Here is a 6,882-nt window from a genome sequence, read left to right as displayed (position 1 = left end):
TTTTTTTTGGAGATCACTAATTGCTGTCATTTGACTGACTATTTAAATGTTCAGTGGTAATTAAATTTTACTGTTATTATTATTATTATTATTATTATTATTATTATTATTAATTATTATTATTATTATTATTATTATTATTATTATTATTATTATTGTTGTTGTTGTTGTTGTTGTAGTTGTTGTTGTTGTTGTTGTTGTTATTTCTAGTAGTAGCAGTATTAGTAGCAGTGGTAGTAGTGTAATAATATTACTGCCTTCTACCAATTACACAAAATTAATTAGATGTAAAGTGATGACCAAAGCAAGAAGTTAAAAGAACAATTTTCCGGCAATTAAAAAAAAAAAAAAAAAAAAAAAAAAAAAAAAAAAAAGAAAAAAAAAAAAAAGAGGCGCCTCAGTGGCGTGGTCGGTATGGTATTGGCCTGCCACCTCGGTGGTCGCGAGTTCGATTCTCGGCGGGTTCATTGAGGTGTGAGAGGTGTGTCATTCTGGTGATAGAAGTTCGCCCTCGACGTGGTTCGGAAGTCACGTAAAGCCGTTGGTCCCGTCGTCGAATAACCACTGTTCCATGCAACGTGAAAACACCAGACAAAAAACAAAACCATATGAACAAAAAGCAATATAAAAGTGCGAGCATAAGGTGCTGAATTTTATCATTTGGCCTTTGAAACTCTCACCATGAATCAAGACACATTTCTAAAGTAAGAATTTAATAACGAACGAAATGTCTTAAACCGCTAGGTAGATAGATATTTGCGTGAACTAATATAGTACACGCACATAATCTCGTGTGTTATATGCATCGTCAGAAAGGGAAGAAATGTGTAACCTCATAATTAAAACAAGGCGTGATTCGACCTCCTGCTTACTCGGGACGCGTGCAAGATATTCCCCTGACGCATAAGTTGCAAACATTATATTCCTAACTTAACGTGAAGTGGTCTTCGTAATTAATACTCATAATTAGTACTAATCATACTAACAACTAGGGTTAGATGAAAAGGACACAAATTAAACACGTTCAAATATTCTCAGTCATAAGTGGAAACATAAAATAATTGAACAGAAATATAGCCTGTAAAACAGTGCATCAAATGAATTAAAACTTGCTAAAATCTACGTCCAAATAGAGAGTTGTCTCACCAACGAAAATTTTGAAAATACGCTGTATTTTATTAGAAATAATTTTTCTGTACTGTTTAACAAGCACATTATTTATTTTATACATGTTGATTCTAATAAATAAATCGTAAATATCCTATCCTGAAATTCCTGTACCTTTAACTCGACGTGAAACACCTTTTTCAGACATTTTTTGGCTTTCCTATTCCCCAACCAGCACAACAACAAGGTAGTTTACAAACTACCTTGTTGTGGTTGTTGTGCTTGTTGGGGGTATGGAAACCCTAAAAATGTCTGAAAAAGGTGCTTCGCGTCGAGTTAAAGATGTAGTAATTTTATGACAGGAAATCTATGATTTATTTATTAGAATCAACATGTAAAAAATATATAATGTGCATGTTGAACAGTACAGAAAAGTTATTTTTAATAAGATATAGCGTATTACCCACCGAGTAAGCGATAAAAAAAATATATATAAAAGATACTCGGATAACGTCCGTAAACAATCTGCGTCTCGGTCGGCGACGAAACTCTCCGGAAACTGAGTCCTGACAGCGGTCTAGACTAGAGTGACTTCGGGGCATGAGTTAAGTATATCTTAGTTTTACCAGACCACTGAGCTGATCAACAGATCTCCTAGGGCTGGCCCGAAGGATTAGATATTTTTACGTGACTAGGAACCAATTGGTTACCTAGCAACGGGACTTACAGCTTATTGTGGGATCCGAACTGCATTTTATCGAGAATGAATTTCTATCACCAGAAATAAAATCCTCTGGTTCCGAGTTGGCCGAGCCGAGTTGGGGCATGAGGCAATGCAAGACAGTTTGTGTCCGCCTTCTCGTCGGGAGCGGGACAGATTCTCCGGCACCAATTAGGGCATTCAAGGAGTCAACATAAAATGAATGAAATCATGTTGTTAATATGATGGGAAACGGCCGGGAGGGGTGGGGAAGGGGGGAGAGGAGACTTGGGAAACCCACTTTTAAAATCGAGTCTTAAAATACGTATCGGACAAAAGGCCACATCTACTACGCCTGCGCTCGACAAAATAAGTGAGAGAAATAGTGAATATCAGGAGTTAAATAGGAATAAATTAGAAATAATTATCTGAGTAAATTTATTTCCGGCAAATGTTGATTTAACATCTATACTTGTTCTTGTGACGGCTATCGACTTTAGATTAACAGACGGAGAAAAGGCCAGGTTAAATTTGAATCTTAACAACATCATCTGAGCGAAAATATTCTGCTGTAACGCGATTAGTAAATAGCATAATATTTTTTCTTCTGTAACAAGGAATTGTATGCTGTATATATACGTTATATATATATATATATATATATATATATATATATATTATATATATATATATATATATATATATTAATGTATTCGTGTCAAAAGACCTCGCCTCAATTTTTCCCCTTTAGTGCCCATACAAATCCTGATTAAATATGCTGTTTTAGCATAATATCAAAAGGTTTCAGTTCTCTCTCTCTCTCTCTCTCTCTCTGCTATATTATATTAAAAGAACAATAGTGCACATTTTTATCTCACCAGAATTATCAAGATGAAAAAGTTCTATGTCTAATGGAAATTTCATTGGGGGTGATCATTCAACCGGGGATAACTAAGGATTATAAAATGTTCGATCTGCTTGGAGAATGATAGTTACCTTAACTGGACGTTTCACTTTTAAATAAAAACTTTAAGAACACAACAAAAACAAAACTCATCCATAATAACCGTTTTGGGAGCAACAGCAGTAACAACTGAAAAAGGAATAATTGCTTTTGCAGACTTCATAATAATAATAATTATGATTATAATAATAGTAATAAGGCTGCTAGGCACGATCCCAAGATCCCTGAGAAGGAACCTGGAAAAAAAACTAGATGCCAAGGTAGCTCTAGGACTCATGCAGAAGAGTGTGCTACTAGAAACAGCGCACATAGTGAAGAAAGTGATGGACTTCTAAGGAGGCAGGATGCAACCTGGAACCCCACACTATAAAACCCACCAGTCGAATTGGATGACTGTGATTGAAATAATAATAATAATAATAATAATAATAATAATAATAATAATAATAATAATAATAATAATAATAATAATAATAGCAGTAAAAAGATAAGCTCAGATTGTGAAGCTGATGAGACAAGGCATTAATGAATATCTACTCGTCAGCTGAAACACGTGACGACGTTCATATATGCAAAGTGTAACGGCGATATCTGTTCGGAACAGAAGGTTAGTAACACCCTCGATTTACGTAGCTCTTAAAAGAAAAGTTAAGAGAAAACATCGTATTACAGCCACGCATTAGTTGGTTAAAAGCACGATGATAAAAAAAAAAGGTTGTAGGAAGAGGATAAGTTGGAGAAAACCAGAGACCCACTGCTCTCTCTTCAATTGTCTGTAATAACGGCATTTTTATTTAATTAGCGCACTACCGGTAACCAAATGGCTAGGAAAGTAGTAATGGCGGTTTTTTGTTTATTTTTTATTTGTTTTATTTTATTTATTTTTTTAGGAGCGGACGGTTAATTTGTACAGCTGTTATTGAAGCTAATCATGATGGGCTAAAACTCAAACTGCTCACCACCCACCTTCCCGCATTGGCCAATCCAAAGTAGGGTGAAGGTTTTCAATGGTATTGGAAGCCGATATTTACCGCTTTTCATATATATATATATATATATAGATATATATATATATATATATATATATATATATATATATATTATATATATACACACACACACACACACACATATATATATATTATATATATATATATATACCAGTACAATTGTGGTGGTCGGTAGGTGCAAAATCCGTCAGCAATTTCGTATAAAGTTACTTTGCAGTCAGCTATTGAAACAGTTCTTTATTATAGAAAATTGTTCTTGTTTTATTGTGGGCATGATCATACAGAGATGAATAAAAGTTATCTATGCCATTTTTCCTTCCACGTCGTATTTTCCTTATTATTATTTACGTACGAATAATATATTCTTAAGTCTTTAATATGCATGTATTAATATTTTTTCTTCATTTGCATAATTCTAATTTGATTTTAAAGAGATCCGGAGCTCAGTTAATTCTTCAGCGCATTTTTCTTTTTATAATTTTCGATGAGATTTTTTTTGAGCCAACAATTATTTGGGGTCTGAAATAAAAAAAAAGATGGCAACAAAGTAAGAATCATTGAGTACGTTTCCTTATAGATCAAGTCGAAATACCGCCAGTGAACCTTTGGTTAAAGTCAAACGAACGAACAGCGGCCATCCCCAATTTACCTGCGTCGCTGTGAAGTGGCTCCGAAGGGGAGGAAGTCGAAACGCCCCCTTCCCCCTCCATAGAATGAGAGCTGCCTCCGTCGTCCACCACCACGTCCTCCTCGGCGCAATCTTCCCTGAGGTCGTCCTCCATGTCTTCTTCGTCGAGGTCATCGTCGTCTCCGGTGGTGGTGTCGCCCTCCACTTTGGTCGCAGGGATCTTCGGCGGCTCCGAAGTGGCGCGCAAGTTCGCCAGGAATATCGGCCCCAGGTCGGAGGGCTCCGGGGACTGTCTGCGAAGGACGCGGCCCCTGGAGTCCGGCAGGAGGGTTGGAATGAGCGCCTGCAGAGGAGGCGGACAGTGAGAAGAAACGACTTGAGTCGTTGGGGTGGAATCGGGTCGTCTTGAGGACAAGAGGGACTCGATTGAAAAGGAGTCCGTGGTCGTCGTGGATTTGGCCGGCGATGAGGACATCTTGGAATTTTATTATTTTGTTTTTAGGGCGATTTTCCCCCCCGTCAGTTGCGATCGTATTCCAGGCGTTTTCGATCTAGAAAAATGAATGAAAGAAGACGATGTATATACTTATTAATTTTTTTTTAAGAATTCATTCTCTATAAAGTTATATTTTCAATGACCGTAAAAAAATTTTCGAGCTTCAGTTTTAGTGAACTTCATATGTTATAATAAATTTAATTATATATATTTATATAATTATATATATATACTTATAATATTACTTATAATATATATTATATAATATTATTATATATTATATAAATTATAATATTATGTTTATTAACTATTATGTAATAAGCAAAGTTCACCAACATTGTAACTCTACTTATATGCTTAATTTGCTTATTTAGTAAAGGCTTATTTTAAACTAATCCAGTTAAGAATATGAACATTATTAAATTCACGATCGTCCCTGTATATGAACCTTCAATGCGGTATTTAAAGAAAAACAAAAAAAAAGTACGAAATGAGTCGAAAATATTACAGTACATTTTATATCTATATCGGTAAAGTTTAACTGTCATTCTTAACTGCACAACAGCATTTTCTATAGTAAGTATCTTAGCCAGTTCATGTGCAGTTACTTGCAGTGACAGTTTACCACTTATCAAAGCATTAAAAGTAAAAGAAAAAACGTACTTTATATTAAAATGAACGGTTTCACTGTCATCGTTCTCTGCGTAACAGTGATTTAGTCTTCTAGTCTCCTAAAATCTTCACCAATTTCCTTTCTATTTTATTCTTTTTGTAACTCACTCAAGCGGAACAAATGAACAGAATTCCGCAGCGCACGAGATTATACCGTAAGTCCGGCCACTTAGGCAGACACTGGAGATGACACTCTTCGGGTCTTAACAGTGCCAGATAGCGTCTACCACAAAGGGGAGGGGCACTCCTGAGTGCCAGTGCTCGGAAATCGCTTTTTGAGTTGAATGTCGCCTGATCTGATCGTCATTATCTTATTTTCATAAAGTATCAATCAGCATCATTAAGTTGTACTCACACGGGCATTCGTAATGCAAAAGATAACTCATATAAATGTGCTATATTTCCCCTCAGAATTCTGATCTTGCCACGCCCACTGTTTACGGCTTGAGAGACTCGGCCAATCAAAGCAAAAAGCGGAAATTGTGGGCGGAGCCGGAACCTTAGGCACTCGCGAGGCCACGCCTCTTTGATGTCCCATTCGAATATTGTTTACCGTTACTATTGATATCGGTAATTTAATTTCCAATATGCAGCTTCTTTAACGGAAGACGAAGTGGCTGATGGGAGTACCTCGCCACAGCAAGCGTTCTCTTTGTATTGCAAAGCTGTTTCTGCGCCAAGTTGTGCCTTGCTGGACGATTCCAGTCCATTTTCTCATGTTTTTCCTTGTAAGAATTCCTCTTCCTAGTATTTGTCAAAGGGCTTAGGTTTCACGATAACATATGTTTTATCGGAGCTCTCTCAGCAGTGATTTAAACCTATGGTGGAATTATGAAGATCCTTTTCTTCAGTATTTTTGAAGTTTGATAGTTTTAGACGGAATTACCATCAGATTTCTTAGCTGCTGGGAATTATCGCGTTTCGAAAAGGGAATCACCAGCTGAATACTGCTTCTTTCCCATTTGGTTATTATCTGTCTAAAACAGTGTTTTCCAATCCAGATGGCCCCCTGTGGTGGTATATAATTCTTATATAATATTCACATTAACTTCATTTAAACATTCTTGAATTACCCCTCTTAAAAATCAGATTAGCCACGGCACATTGGGAACCACTGACCATCTTAGACGGAAAAGGAATAAATGTAGGAATATGGCCCTGGGAGTTAACCACAAAAAGTTTCAATCCACTATTTTGCTGACCTTCATTCCTTCATTCCACAAGACCTGTGTTGAAGTTATAAGCAAAACCCAGCAACATAGCCTCCGTTTACACCAAGCGAATCAAATCTATTCAATTCATGAA

General features: G+C 36.3%; 1 pseudogene; it reads right to left on the bottom strand.

The window, feature by feature from the left end:
• The window catches only part of LOC135214778 (homeobox protein B-H1-like), a 51,297-nt pseudogene extending 45,534 nt beyond the window's left edge, over window positions 1–5,763 (bottom strand).
• Between the last annotated feature and the right edge of the window lie 1,119 nt (window positions 5,764–6,882).

The sequence above is a fragment of the Macrobrachium nipponense genome, chromosome 46 (assembly GCF_015104395.2).
Source record: "Macrobrachium nipponense isolate FS-2020 chromosome 46, ASM1510439v2, whole genome shotgun sequence".
Taxonomy (NCBI): domain Eukaryota; kingdom Metazoa; phylum Arthropoda; class Malacostraca; order Decapoda; family Palaemonidae; genus Macrobrachium; species Macrobrachium nipponense.
The sequence above is the reverse complement of the archived record's forward strand: the minus strand, read 5'-3'. Positions and strand labels throughout refer to the sequence as shown.